The sequence below is a fragment of the Podarcis raffonei genome, chromosome 13 (assembly GCF_027172205.1).
Source record: "Podarcis raffonei isolate rPodRaf1 chromosome 13, rPodRaf1.pri, whole genome shotgun sequence".
In the NCBI taxonomy this organism is placed as follows: Eukaryota; Metazoa; Chordata; class Lepidosauria; order Squamata; family Lacertidae; genus Podarcis; species Podarcis raffonei.
Genome location: NC_070614.1, coordinates 5,494,113 through 5,509,724, shown reverse-complemented (window position 1 = coordinate 5,509,724; position 15,612 = coordinate 5,494,113). Strand labels below are relative to the sequence as shown.

General features: G+C 43.4%; 1 long non-coding RNA gene across 3 annotated transcripts in view; it reads right to left on the bottom strand.

The window, feature by feature from the left end:
• LOC128399409 (uncharacterized) overlaps positions 1 to 15,392 on the bottom strand; it is a 28,768-nt gene extending 13,376 nt beyond the window's left edge. Inside the window, exons 1-3 of one of the 3 annotated variants that reach the window (XR_008327218.1) lie at positions 11,897 to 15,392; positions 9,886 to 9,967; positions 603 to 783 (exon numbers count right to left, since the gene is read on the bottom strand). This is a non-coding gene — a long non-coding RNA (uncharacterized LOC128399409). Of the gene's footprint in view, positions 1 to 602; positions 2,016 to 9,885; positions 9,968 to 11,896 lie in introns of those variants that run through there. The other 2 variants (XR_008327217.1, XR_008327219.1) reach the window with 2 other exon arrangements.
• Positions 15,393 to 15,612: the final 220 nt, after the last annotated feature.

Genomic DNA, 15,612 nt, shown 5'->3' with positions numbered 1-15,612 from the left:
TCCCTTATCTCTTGGGGGGGGGGTGGAGGGATGAAGGAAGCTGAGGCAAAATCCCTCCTTCTCATAAATCTGAAATGGTTCTGGAACAAGCAGATGGAGACAGCACCAGCCCACTCTTGCCTCTGCCTCTCCTTCAAAAAAGAAAAATAGAATTCTGTGTTTGTGTTCAAGAGGTGTGTGTGAGCCCAGTGGGGAAAAACAGGCGGGAGAGTGGGTCAGAGGGGGAGCTGGAGCTGGACGTGGAGGAACCTGCAGGGAAAAGTTCGATTTAAACATGAGTTTGTGTGGTGTCATTTTCTTTCTGCTTTCAGTAGCTGTGTTGAATAAGGTCTTGACTTCTTTCCAGGATGAGATAGCCAATACAAAATAGCTGGCTAGTTCAATGTTGGCTGATAAATAACAGGAAAACCCCATAAATGGGTACCCTTTCCCCTGACATCACATGTGTAAGGATGGCCAATCACTGAAATCCACGTGGTTACATGCTCTTGCCCAAATCCATCCCAATTCCGAAATCAATGCAAAACAAGGATAGCCCAAAGTTCTTCCCCTTATTTAATCCTGATTCCCTCCCCTTTTCTCTCCTTCCAGTCTTTCTTTACCTCTGCTTTTTGGCAGATGGTAACAAATGTGTTTACTTTTAGCTGGACAAGAAATGGCTGCTTCATCCAACAGTGATGTCAGAACAACAGGTGGTCCTATTTGGAGAAGGAAAGAATTGATCCAAGCTTCTGTCTCTGCAATGATATTTTGTCTTTGTCTTTTCAAAATTGATATTCCATTCTGTAATTGGAGAAATCAAGAGTGATTGCATTCCTCACCTCCATATTAGTGTTTCCCACTCCTTTCATGCCTGGGATATAGTACTGGTATTGATAAACACTGGATGCAGACATATTACACTCTATTTTTTTCCACTCAGTCAAAAAGCTTTCATGATCAAATTCCAGAACAAAGCAGGCAGCATCCTCACAATTTTTGGGCGGCACCACAGTGTCCTTCGCTTCCCTTTGACTACTCCTAGGTTGGAAAATGTATGACCTGCAGACTGGGTGGAATCTGCTACTTCCATTCATCCAATTGCAGCAGGCTGGAGTCTGTGGCAATATTTGGGAGTATCCATTTACAGCTGTTCTCTTGTGCTGACAGTAGGGTGGAGGAGCGAGACCCTGGAGTCACAGTAGATAACTCAAGAAAGGCATCGACCCAGTGAGTGATGGCCATGAAAAGGCAAATTCCATGCTAGGGATCTTTAGGAAAGGAATTGAAAATAAAACTGCCAGTATCATAATCCCATTATACAAATCTATGGCGTGACCACTTTGGAGGGATGTGTACAGATCTGGCTGCCACACCTCAAAAAGGCTATTGTCGAATTGGAAAAGGTTCAGAAAAGGGCCACCAAAATAATCAAGGAGCTGGGAGGACTCCCCTATGAAGAAACAGCAGTGTTTGGGACGTCTTGATGCAGAGAAAAGGTGAGGAAGAAGCGCTGTGACAGAAGTTTATAGAATTATGTATGGCATGGGGAAAGTGAATAGAGAAAGGGTTTTCTCCCTCTTTCATAACACTAAAAGTCATGGCTATCCAATGAAGCTGAACACTGGAACAGATAGAAGAAAGTGTGCCGGTCCCGTGGGTTACCAGAGAGGTGAGGTCCAAGTCCGGTCCGTGGTCAAAGGTGCAATGTGGAGGCAGTTGGTAGTAGCTGAAGCTGGGTGCAGAGCAGGGAGTTAGGTGAAGTCAGGAAAAAACAGGGAGCCAGGTCGGGTCAGGAGCTCAGGCAGGAAAGCAGGGCAGGGTTCAGGCAGGAACTAGCAACCAACAATATTGCTCCCGCAACTTGGGACTGGGGCTGGCCGGCTTTTATCTGCCCCAAGGCATAGGGCGGCCCCGATCCTCTGGTGACTCACCTCTCCTGGCCTGGAGGCAAGCACTCCTCCTGCGGGAACTTAGTTCCCTCCGCCTCTCTGCCCTGAACCTCTGCAGCTCAGGAGAGGCTGGAGGGTTACAGGACCCAGAGGCAACCTCAGCTTCCTCTGACGGGGGCTGGGGGTGGAGCACCTGCAGGCAATGGGTCCTCCATCACCTCAGGAACCAGAGCAGACTCAGCTGGTGCCTGCACCTGAGGATCCAGCACAGGTGAGGACCCTTCAGGCTGATGCTCCAGCTCAGCTGGTTCTGGAGGTGGGGAATCCTGTGCAGGCTGGGATCCCTCAGGTTCAGCATCCGAGTCCAAATCCCAGGCCATCACAGAAAGTTTGGACTAAACACCAGGAAGAACTTTTTGACAGTAAGAGCTGTTCAACAGTGGTTGGGATTCTCACGAGAGATTGTGAACTTTCTTTCCTTGGAGGTTTTTAAGCAGAGGTTGGAGGGCCATCTGTCTTGTATGATTTAGCTGAGACTCCTGCATCGCAGGGGGTTGGACTAGATGACCCTTGGCGTCCCTTCCTGTTGGGATTTCATTCTCTCCACTGCTGATGTGTGATTGTTTTAATCACATGTCTGTGTTGACATTCCATACTATCGGAGTCATGAGAATGGAAGTTCAGTTACGCTGTTCAGTCTTTGTTGTACTTTTGCTTTTTCTGTTCTCTCTCAGAGAAGAAGGAGAGAGGAGACATGTTTCCTTTGTTCTGTAACACTGGATCCTGAGTGCCACCAACACTTCCAAGCCTACAGTTATAAGATTCTGCGATACTTCTTCAAGCAACACAGTCAAACTATGGGACTTGCTGCCCATAGTGATGGCCACCAACTTGGAAGGCTTTAAAAATTGGACAAATTACTGGAGGAGAGGCTAGTGAAGGCTACTAGCCATGGAGGCTATGTTCTACCTCTACAGTCGGAGGCAGAAATGCTTTCAGATACTCACTGCTGAGAACCACGGGAAGGGAGAGGGTTCTTGTGTTATGTTAAAGCCCTTCACGGCCTAGGAACCTCATACCTACGGGACCGCCTCTCCTGGTATGCCCTAGGAAGGACCTTAAGGTCCATAAATAGCAACAACCTAGAGGTCACGGGCCCTAAGGAAATCAGATTAGCCTCAACCAGAGCCAGGGCCTTTTCAGTACTGGCCCCGACTTGGTGGAACGCTCTGTCTCATGAGACCAGGGCCCTGCAGGATCTGATTTCTTTCCACAGGGCCTGTAAGACAGAGTTGTTCCACCTGGCCTTTGGCTTGGAATCAACTTGATCCCCTCCCCCTCTTTCCTTTTTCCTTTCTCCTTCTGTGATGGAACTCCTATTTGGGGATCTCACTGGCTTTTTTCTGGCCCACGTAGGACCAGTGGATAGTTTCTACTGAAATGAGGCTGCATTTTAATGTTGTACTTAATCTTGTTTTTAAGTTGTATTTTAATAATTGTTTTTATACCTGGTGTCAGATGCCCTGAGCCCGGTCTTGGCTGGAAGGGCAGGGTATAAATAAAATTTATTATTATTATTATTATTTATTATTATGTTCTGATCTCTAGTTTCCCACAGGCATCCAGCTGGGCGCTGTGAGAACAGGATGCTGGACTAGATGGCCCAATGGCCTGATCCAGCAGGCTGCTCTTATGTTCTCATGGTCAGAGCATCCTAGTTTGGTCACACCAATGTGTGTTTCACCACACTTGGAAGGTGTGATGAGGGGAAACCAAACACCAGCAGCACTCAGCATTTGGGCCTAAGTGCGCTGGACCCGGGGGGGGGGTTACCGAGAGGCGTGGTCAGAGTTTGGTCCTGGGTCGAGGGTCTGGAGACTGTCCACCAAGGGCAAAGCGGGGTCCAAAGCAAGAAGCCAGGTGTGATCGGGAACTCCGGAAGAGCAGGTCAGGGTGCTGGCAGAAACAGGTTTCCAACGACGTTGCTCCCGCAACCTGGGACTGGGCTGACTGGCCTTTATCTCCTCTGAGGCCAGGGGTGGTCCCGGCCCACATGTGACCCGCCTCTCCTGGCCTTAAGGCGAGCACTCCTCCTGAGAGAACTTAGTTCCCTCCGCCTCTCTGCCCTGAGCCTCTGCAGCTCAGGAGAGGCTGGAGGGTTACTGGACCCAGAGGCAACCTCACCTTCCCCTGACAGGGCTGGGAGAGGCGCACCTGCAGGCAATGGGCCCTCAATCACCTCCAGAGCCAGAGTGCATACATCTGGTGTCTGCTCCTGAGGATGCGGCACAGGTGCAGGCCCTTCAGATTCAAGCCCCTGCCCCGGCTCAGCCGGCCCTGGAGGCGGGGACTCCTGTGCAGGCTGGGACTCCTCAGGTTCAGCTTCTGAAACAGATTCCCAGGCCATCACACTAGGGAGGGTAGGCAGTTTGCAGTACCAGCCTGCTGCTAGCGCAGCAATCCATTTCCAATGGGGCTTAATGCCATCACCTGAAAGTCATGGGGCAAGCTCCAGTGGATCTTGGACAGTCACATTCTGGAAGAGAGAGGATGCCTGAGTGGCAGTGAGCAGAGAGGAAGAGAAGGGGTAGCAGAGACGAAGATTTGAAAAAGCCATTCAGCCGCCACCTCTAAATGATCTCCATCCTTTGCTCTCAGGGCTTCCACCTCGTTCCAACCTTGCGCTGCCAAACTGCTTGGATAGCATTCCCTCTTGATTCACTTTGTTTAGCTATTTCTGCTTGTTAACTGTGCTGAGTCACTTTTTCCCCTTGGAGTGGCGCTGATGCGGAGATCTGTTTCCATGCTTCAGGAATGATTCCTCCCACAGGGGGCAAAAGGTATCTGGTCTGTTTTCTAAAGGTGGGCTATGAGCTAGTCTGCCTTGAGTTGTCACATTTCATTGCCTCGTGATAGAGGGTCTGGAATCCTTTCCCCAGCATCCTCAAGGAATTTGCTGCATGAGGTTTTAGTACCGATCCCAGCTTGGGACAGGAAAAGCCATAAGGCATTTTTGTAAACCATGTGATGACTCAGTTATCCATTGCCCTGATCAGTGTCAGCACTGAAGTAAACAGGCTGTCTTGTTCTGCTCTTGGAACATACAGGCTATAGGTAAAGGTAAAGGGACCCCTGACCATTAGGTCCAGTCGTGACCGACTCTGGGTTGCGGCGCTCATCTCGCTTTACTGGCCGAGGGAGCCGGTGTACAGTCATGTGGCCAGCATGACTAAGCCGCTTCTGGCGAACCAGAGCAGCACACAGAAACGCCGTTTACCTTCCCGCCGGAATGGTACCTATTTATCTACTTGCACTTTGGCGTGCTTTTGAACTGCTAGGTTGGCAGGAGCAGGGACCAAGCAATGGGAGCTCACCCCGCCGTGGGGATTTGAACCCCAATCTTCTGATTGGCAAGTCCTACAGCACCACCCACGTCCCGTATACAGGCTAAATTTATACAGGCTAAATTTAGCACTAAATTTAGGGTGGTGTGAATGGTTCGCCCACACAGGGTACTGAGCCAAGGGGGCACAAAATAATGCATTTGGGAGCATGCGCAGAACGGAAAGCAAGACTTTGCTTGAACTCTGTTCCAAAAGGAATTATTGTGAAAATAAGGAAGATTTGGGGGTCGCCCAGTTTTGTGCCTCAGGGTGCCAAAGTCCACCCCTGCTATAAGCCATAGCAAACGAAATCCCAGTTGGCCCACATTTGGCTCTGTTCTGCACTCGGCATGCCCTGTGGGCTAACAGCTCTTCACAGTGGAAAGGTCTTCTGCCCCTGGACCAGTAGGTCAGTACTCTAAAGTAGGACTATGGTCTCTGGGCAACGGTGATGATTCTGGGGTGCCCCCCCCATGCCTTTCAGCCGTGTTCCTTAGCTTCCTCTCTTGTGACGATTTCACTGCTCATCTGCTGGCTCTGCAACAAGGAAGGGATCGATCCTGCACTGGGCCACCCTGATCCAGTGGCATAGAATAGTTGCCTCCACCACGGCGCCTTAATTTTTAAATGCACTCTAATTGTATACGTGTTGAGGATCACTGGCCAAGGCCAACAGAACAGCTTGCTCTAATGTTTACTCAGAATAAAGTCCCATTGCTTTCAGCAGATCTTCCTCCCAAGGAAATGTACTTAGGACTGCAGCCTTCATTGATCACTGGCTGCAGAATGGGTATTCCAGCAAAGGACAGCAGCTGCTGTCCCCTAAGCTGGCTCCAAAGTACTGAGAAGCATGGAGTGGGATGGAGAGGGAAGGTGAAAAGGAGGGGAAATCATATTGTCAGGAAAGCACTATTTAATGTCTGGATAAGATATAAAGATTTATTTGAAAATAAAACCCCAAGGTGGTTATCACCAATGGAAGCAAAGGCCTTGAAAAAACTCAATATGGAGGCCAAATGGCCGAAATACTGGGAAATTTTGGAACAAGCAGGAGACAAATTGAAATTGCAGAGTTATGAAAAACTAAAGAATAAAGTGCGAGATTGGCTTCATTATTGTCAAATAATGGAGGCATATAATCAGGACAAAAAAATTGGATTCCAGGTGGAAACATCAAAATTGGAAACAGAACTGTTAGAGCCCAAAACTAAGATTTTGTCAAGGATGTATAACTTGCTGTTGAAATGGAATACTCAGGATGAAACGGTGAAATCTGCTATGATTAAGTGGGCACAAGATGTTGGACACAATATTATGTTTGCTGACTGGGAACAGTTGTGGACCACAGGTATGAAGTTTACGGCATGCAATGCCTTAAGAGAGAATATTATGAAAATGATATACAGGTGGTATATGACCCCAGTCAAGCTAGCAAAAATTTATCACTTGCCCGATAATAAATGTTGGAAATGTAAAGAAACAGAAGGTACATTCTTTCACCTTTGGTGGACGTGCCCAAGGATTAAGGTTTTCTGGGAGTTGATATAATGAATTGAAAAGGGTATTTAAATATACCTTCTTGAAGAAACCAGAGGCCTTTCTTCTGGGCATTGTTGGCCAACAGGTGCTAAAGAAGGACAGATTTTTTTTTATGTATGCCACAACAGCAGCAAGAATACTTATCGCAAAGTATTGGAAGACACAAGACCTACCCACCCTGGAAGAATGGCAGATGAAGGTGATGGACTATATGGAATTGGCAGAAATGACCGGCAGAATCCGAGACCAGGGAGAAGAGTCGGTGGAAGAAGATTGGAAGAAATTTAAAGACTATTTACAGAAATATTGCAAAATTAATGAATGTTAGAATGATGTTGGATTGAAAGTTATGTGGTTTTTAGCTATAATGCTATAAGGAGTATGAAAAAATGGACTATTAATAAGTAAAAATCTAATGTTACATTATTTTAAGATTAAAGATTAGGATAAGCAAAGAGGGGAAGGATTTGCTGAACTGACAAATTAAACTGGAATACAAAAAGGGAGGTTAGAGGAGGTCCGGAAATTAAGTAAATGAAAGAATGTAATGGAAAGATGGAACTGTTTTTTTTTATTTGTATTTTTCTTTTTCTTTCTTCATTTTGTAAAACTTTAATAAATATTTTATAAAAAAAGAAAAGAAAAGGAGGGGAAATCTGTGGATTTTTTTCCTGTGGATCCACACACAAAAGCTGAAAGCGGTGCTTAAAATCAAACAATGCTGTATTTACCATAAAAAGAGGGGGGGGGGGAGAAAATTGGGGGAAGGAATTTGAGATGTAACAAAAAAAAAAGAGTAGGTTACAAAACTGCAAACCCCCCAATGTACACATTATTATTTTTCCCATTTATCGCACAAGCTGATGTTCAATGGAACTTGCTCTCAAGTAAGAGTGCATAGTTCAGAAATAGTTATGCTATTTAGTCAGCAATAGGCTCTCTCTTTTGGTTTGGAGCTAAATGTACCATATTATATACTGTGGATTGATGAATTTATTCACTCTTTCCAGCTGGGTCAATAGCAGAAAGTTGTAGCTTTTTTGTGCCAAAATTCAAACTATACCTTTATAGGGAAAATATCTTTCCTTCTGAGTTTTATTAGACTCTTTCCCAATTAGAACAGCAGGCAGACATAAGGCCAAGAAGTGCAGCTGTTCTGTGTCATCTGAAGGCACCAGCTACCCTCAGCAAACCTCCATAAGCTTGCTATTTCTCTTGTAAATATCACCAGTAAGGTTAAGAAGTAAAGAATGCTTTTTTTTTCAGTTAGAACGATTGTTTCATCCTCTTGTTGAATGCCACCCTCCATCTCCAATACTGACACAGAAATAATATGCACTGGGAAATTACATGTCATTACGTATTCTTCATTACCACGAAAGAAAAAAATGTACAGTGGTACATACGCTTCAGGTTACATACGCTTCAGGTTACAGACTCTGCTAACCCAGAAATAGTACCTCAGGTGAAGAACTTTGCTTCAGGATGAGAACAGAAATCGTGCTCCGGCGGCGCGGCAGCAGCGGGAGGCCCCATTAGCTAAAGTGGTGCTTCAGGTTAAGAACAGTTTCAGGTTAAGAATGGACCTCCAGAACGAATTAAGTACTTAACCCGAGGTACCACTGTATATAAAAAGAGCTCAGCTGTCAATCCAAGAACCTTAACTATGACCACAACAATTTATATTTCTACACTGTCAGCTATATCACTATGGACAATCTGTATCACTCCTGTTAAGATTAGGCCAAACCTCCTTCGCTTTTTTGTCACTTTAGGACTGCTATTTGTTTTTCCGTTCCAAGCCCAACATGGAATGATAGCCAATGTGTCAACTTAATTACAGCGAAGAAGTAAATTCTAGGCACAACCACGTCACCTAATCACAAAAAGTTGAAAAATTAAAACACATTTTAATACACACATAAAAAGCACTCTCTTTAATATACATAAAAAGCACTCTGGTTCGCCAGAAGCGGCTTAGTCCTGCTGGCCACATGACCCAGAAGCTGTACACCGGCTCCCTCGGCCAATAAAGCGAGATGAGCACCGCAACCCCAGAGTCGGTCACGACTGGACCTAATGGTCAGGGGTCCCTTTACCTTTAAAGAAAGAAAATCTGGAAACTTAAGAAGGTTCAGGATAATATATCTCTCCAGGAAGAAAAGGAAACAGAAAGTGGTCTATTGTTATTAATCAATCAATCAATCAATCAATCAAATTTGTATACTGCTTTTCATCCCAACAAATCCAAAACAAACCAATAACTCACCCCCCATTTAACACATTTAAAAGGCAATAGAATGTTAAATAGCTGGTTATAGAGAAATGTTTTCGCCTGGCGCCTAAAGATATCTAATGAAGCCGCCAGGCAAGTGGAAGAGGCTACACAAAGAAGTGTCTCAGTTGATGATTGCAGGGTCCAGGTTGGTTTACGTGGGGAGCAGAGTTCTAAGTTCCTCTGGTGAGAAATTAATGAAAGAAATGAAGGGAGACCAGAACCTGACCATTTTCATAAACTGGAGCCAGAAAACGGCTGCAAATTTCCTGGTAACATACTAACAGCAAAGTTGTTGATCATAAAATTTTGCTTGTGTTGTGTATTGTTTGTGACAAATGTTCCTGGAGCCTATTTAAATATTTGCAGTAAATCAAAGGATTTGAATAATTGGAAGCATTTGAACCCAATTGGATCCAAAAGTGGGTTTTTTTAATGGAAGAACTTAGAAAATAAAATCGAAAGCGGTAAACTTATTGATGATTCCCTATAAAAGGCAATTCAGAAAGAAAAAGAGAAATGGTCACACATTTTGAATGTTATTTCGACATTCTGTTTGTGTAAAAAATAATATTACTCTTAGGGGAAGTACAGCAATTGCTGGCAGTCCAAACATGGGACTTTCTCTAAATCTCATTGAATTGATTAGCCATAATTCAGTGCAGTTGTCATAAAACGGACTTTCTACATATTTTACATAAAATACAAAATTATTTCCTCCAATTGTTGGGGGGAAGTGTTCACGGTGAGATAATTTATACGATCAGAAAAAGAGTGTAATCATTGCTACCTGATTGTAAATCCAGATGTTTCTTACCATGACCATATTTGTCACATTATCAGCTACGTCCATCTTTATCCTGGAAACATTTCAATCGAGGGACGTTTTGTAGAGTTAACTGAAACAAAACCAGAGTCAGGCAGTGGTTTAAGTAGACAAAACCATGAACAGATTAAAGCAAGACATCAATATTAAAGATGCCCAAAGACAAGGATACAATAACGGGGCAAATGGCAAATATGTGCACAATGGTATTGAAGCCCTTATATTAAATGATTATTCAACGTAAATTGTACTCCAGATCCGCTGAAATTAGTGGCATGACTAAGTTAGGTTCGTTCATTTCAGTGGATCTACTCTGAGCAGAACTTACGTAGTTTGATGCCACACAAATTTGGCAATATTTATCATTTTGGTTCAACTGTTTATTTTATTTTTTATTGCATTTTTCTCCTTAGTCTCAAGGAGATATATTGTTTCATATAATTTCTAGGCCATTGACTCTAATAAGTTTGATGGCAATGATGAAGTCATAACAAAATAAGTCACAAATAAATAAGCATTGAGACAAAGAGGAACACTTCGGCACAGAGCAAATTTGATCACACAGAATTCTGTTGCTTCTTCACATATGGGAATCAGCATTAGGAAACTGCATCAATTCTTGCAAACACTGCTGTGCTGAAGGAAGAGAGTGTATCTCCCCTTCTGTTTTTATAAGGTACATATGCAAACCTTCTTGCTTGTCTAATATTTGAACTAAAATAGTAAATACATGAACAATAGTAAACATTATAGTGAAGTAGAGAATGCTTTTAACAGTCACAATGACCTCCAATTTTATGACTTGAATAAACTTGAACGGAGCATAAGTAAGGGAATTTCAAGAGGCCTAATAATGCAGTAGGTATCTTGCTCATTGGAACTTTTATTATTATGCCACTGATTAAATACATGGTGAACAAAATAGATTTACGGAAAGTAAATAGCCGGAGGCAGCAATAAAGAAGCAGAATAGCATCAGATCATTTCTCTGATACATGGCATAGTATTTTGACAGATGAGAAAGTGAAGCGGGGGTTTTTCCCCACAGTGATCTTTAAACCAGAAATCAGTGGAATTTGGCCTGCAGTTAAACGGATGAAGGGCTCCAAGATTCAACAAAGGAAAATAAATGTTCCACTTTCATATTAAAGCAACTATCCTAAACATATTGATTTGGCAGTAAATTTAATTAAAACCAATGGAGCTTATGTCTGAGTACATGGGAGGGCAGTGATGGGTAAGCATTTGAAAGAAAGCATTTCCTTACATCCCCCAACTGGGATATTTATGAAGCTTATTTTATCTATTTTCATATTATATCATACAATCGTCATTTTTTATTATTCAGTAAACCAGGAAAATTTCAACATCTATTCACTGTCATTATTTTATTGTATTTATTACCGTATTTTTTGCTCTATAAGACTCACTTTTTCCTTCCTAAAAAGTAAGGGGAAATGTGTGTGCGTCTTATGGAGCGAATGCAGGCTGCGCAGCTATCCCAGAAGCCAGAACAGCAAGACGGATTGCTGCTTTCACTGCACAGTGATCCCTCTTGCTGTTCTGGCTTCTGAGATTCAGAATATTTTTTTTCTTGTTTTCCTCCTCCAAAAACTAGGTGCGTCTTGTGTTCTGGTGCGTCTTATAGAGCGAAAAATACGGTAACTGCATTTATATGATGCACGGTCCTCATTTAGACAGTTCCAACAATTAGTGCACTGTCATTGCAATTTATATCTTCCAATATCAACTTTAACCAACTGGTCTATTTTTTTCCCCAGTGAAAGGGTCTTGGGAATAATATTTATTGGCCAGTGTTTGTGACTCAACGTTTTATTAGAAAGCCCTGCTGTCAAATGATTTTTCTGCTTTCCTCAAAGCCCCCAAAAGAAAGGTAGGTCAGACACACAACATTATTTTACTTTACTCCTTTGTTACTACAACTTCTCAGATGGGTACATTATATATAGCTAGTGTGGGAATTTGTAACAAAAGGACGTACCTTAATTCTCAAACCTGAGCCTTTGTAATTTCACTCCCAAGTCCCCCATCTCATATCTTGGGGTGGGGTGGGAAATAACTACCTACAATTAATACAAGAGTAAAAAGCTGAAACATCTGGAATACAGATGCTTTTTATAGACATTATTATCTGAATACTCTTTACCAAAGACCTTGTGGTCATGGTCTTCTTACCATTTCCTCTACAATGATAGTAAGACTACTGTAACGCTAGAATAAGCATTTTGAGAATGGCACCATTGCCACTATCTAAAAGCAAGTTGCTGAGTCAACCTTATGATTTATCCTAATTTCATGGCAAATTGCTTTGGCCCTTTGGTAACCTAATAACTTAAAACAAATAAACTAGGGGCTTCTGTTCAGAAAGCTTCTGGGCATCCATTTGCAAAAATGTGCTGATGACTTTGTTCTTCATAGCTATTTTACAGATAGAATCAGCGTGTTTAGGGGTGAATCCAGACTTAGTACACCTGTAGAAATCAAGGGGACTGAAGTTAGTTACTGTGTGTTTTCCTCTCAATAAAACTAGCTGCTTGTTTAAAGATTACTGGGTTACACCAGTATGCTGGTTTGCTTATTCTGCATTCTCAAGTAAGGATGGTTGAAAAACTTTGGAATGAAAATTCATGGGCTGCGGTTGTCCTTCTCAGGCTGCATCCAACAAACCTATATGTGAGCATGGAGAGAAATTTGCACAGTGATGAAAGACCCTTTGAATTTTTCTGCTGCAGTTCCTTGCCCTGGTGCTGAAGGGGCAAGCTATTCTTCGATTTCTATCACAAAATGAAATCCATTTATAAATACACACTAAGTCTGGGGCAGGATTTCTAAAACTGAAAGTGGTAGGCTGCGGCGTGCTTTTTGGTGAATCTGGAGGCCATGATGAAAATAGAGAATAAATACCACAGTAAAAAATAATATATAACTTTTATTAAAGCCATTAATTTAAATACTGCTGCAAGCCACCGCAGGGGTTCCAGGTGCTTACCCAGGGTTCATGTTTACTTTTGTGAATAAGGCACAGCAGAGACTGTGGCGTCTTTACGATATATGGTTTATTTGCATATATATGGAGGGGTTCACAGCATTAACATCCCAAAAGGGTCTTGCTACTCCCATATCAACAGTTTGGGATTCCAGCAGAGGTCTAGTCTCTCTCTCCCTCTCTCTCTCTCTCTCTCTCTCTCTCTCTCTCTCTCTCTCTGCTTGTTGCTTTGCTTCTAGGTTACACTGCTGCTTCCCCCTCCACACTAAACTCTGGCTTTTTTCATCCTCACTATCTGCAAGTTGTATGCATAATTTCATGTCTAATGAGACTCTGCTATGAGCAACTGGTCTAGTTGAGACCTTTGGGTATAGGGCGGTGTATAAACTGAAAATAATAATAATAATAATAATAATAATAATAATAATAATAGTTCTAAAATAAGTTTGCCTAGGATTGTAGTCTAAAGCACATACTTTTTTCTCCAGCTGAAATCAAAAGGACTTAAAGGTAAAGGTACCCCTGCCTGTACGGGCCAGTCTTGCCAGACTCTAGGGTTGTGCGCTCATCTCACTCTAGAGGCCGGGAGCCAGTGCTGTCCGCAGACACTTCCGGGTCACGTGGCCAGCGTGACGAAGCTGCTCTGGCGAGCCAGAGCCGCACACATGGAAACGCCGTTTACCTTCCCGCTAGTAAGCAGTCCCTATTTATCTACTTGCACCCGAGGGTGCTTTCGAACTGCTAGGTTGGCAGGCACTGGGACCGAGCAACGGGAGCGCACCCCGCCGCGGGGATTCGAACCGCCAACCATGCGATCGGCAAGTCCTAGGCGCTGAGGTTTTACCCACAGCGCCACCCGCGTCCCTATCAAAAGGACTTAGACATGCCTAAATTTAGCTGGATTGCACTCAATAGCTCTATTACCAAGAAAATCTGAACACTGAAGGCAAGCATTAATAGTGCAATTTCACCATTCCAACTTCTGTTAAGAGTTTCTCTTCATTCATGTCCATTTAATAAATTATCACTGCAATCCCATCCTCCTTTAGGGGGTCCCAGGATTAAGCCACAAAACTCTCAGCAATGTGTCAGTCACGTGACTCATGCACTGCACAGATTAATTTGTGACTTTCCCTGGAGCTGGGAAATGGTTGTTAACTGCTGTCTGGGTTATCCAGTTCTGGAGAATTGTTTCCTTCATGCAGTCTGATTTCCCAATAAAAGGTCTCTTTCTCTTTTATGGGTCTTTTAAAATGTCTTTCCTGCAAAATGCAGCAGATGCCATTTACATGTGCACAGGAGATGTTTCTTGTTTAAATAATGTTTCAAAGAGCTTTAAAGGGCTCTTTGGATATGAGGCAGGCCCACCAGGGACACAAGGTTTGGTCTTGCACACTGGCATTTCTGGTGCTTTTTTTGTTTTGTTTTGTTTTAAAAAAAGAGGTGCCAGAATCCACCAGGAACGCCTCACTTGTTCTCTTATAATGGCAATGGCACCCATCTGAATGGTGCTGGACCTGAGTTTTGGCTGGAAAAAAGTCCTGGACACTTCACACATTGTAGTTTGCTAAACTTTCTGCTATTAAGCATTATTAATAATTACATTAAATATTGTAGGATTTCTATCTGTAAAATGAGTAAATGTGTTCTAAATAATAATAATAATAATAATAATAATAATAATAATAATAATTTATTACGGTCAAAGACCAGCTTGTATTAAAATATTATTAAAATAGAAATTACATAGAAGGGGGGGCCAATAGGCACCCTTGCCTGACTCCCTTAAAAGTTTTAATGGGGTCTGTTAGGTGTCCTAGGAGGCTACACCTGACTCTAAGAGCCGTATTTGCACGAACTGCCTGGATTAAGAACAGGAGCCTTCTGTCTACGGTGGTACCCTGAAGTCTATCCCAGAGTCTAGTTCTGGGGACTGTGTCGAAGGCTGCTTTTAGATCTCCGAAAGCGGCGTAGGCCTGCCCTCCTGATTTATATTTTTCTATGAGGTGTCAATAGTGTTAGGCAGTGATCTATCATGGACCTTCCGGGTCTAAAGCCCGCTTGTTCTATTGCCAGAATGTCTTCATTTTCTAACAATTCAGTAAACTTTTTAAGTAGGTGCTTTGTGTAAAGTTTACTAATCACACTTAGTAAGCTAATCGGCCTATAGTTCGATGCGTCCCCTCTATTGCCCTTTTTATAGAATGGAACTATTATGGCTGTTCCCCACTCCCTTGGGATGCAGCCAGTCTCGTCTATGTGGGCAAAGAGAGAGGCTAAGAAAGGTGCACACCAAATCCACCTGTGATTTTAGCATTTCTGGTGTAATGCCATCTGGGCTGGGGGCTTTGGAATTCTAAGTATTTTATTCCTGAGTTATATGCTGCCTATATATGATTTATAGGGATGCGGGTGGCGACTAAATGACTAAACAACAACGACAACGGGTGGCGCTGTGGGTTAAACCACAGAGCCTAGGACTTGCCGATCAGAAGGTTGGCGGTTCGAATCCCCATGACGGGGTGAGCTCCCGTTGCTCAGTCCCTGCTCCTGCCAACCTAGCAGTTCCAAAGCATGTCAAAGCTGTACACCGGCTCCCTCGGCCAATAAAGCGAGATGAGCGTCACAACCCCAGAGTCGGTCATGACTGGACCTAATGCCACCTTTGGTGGACGTGCCCAAGGATTAAGGTCTTCTGGGAAATGATTTAT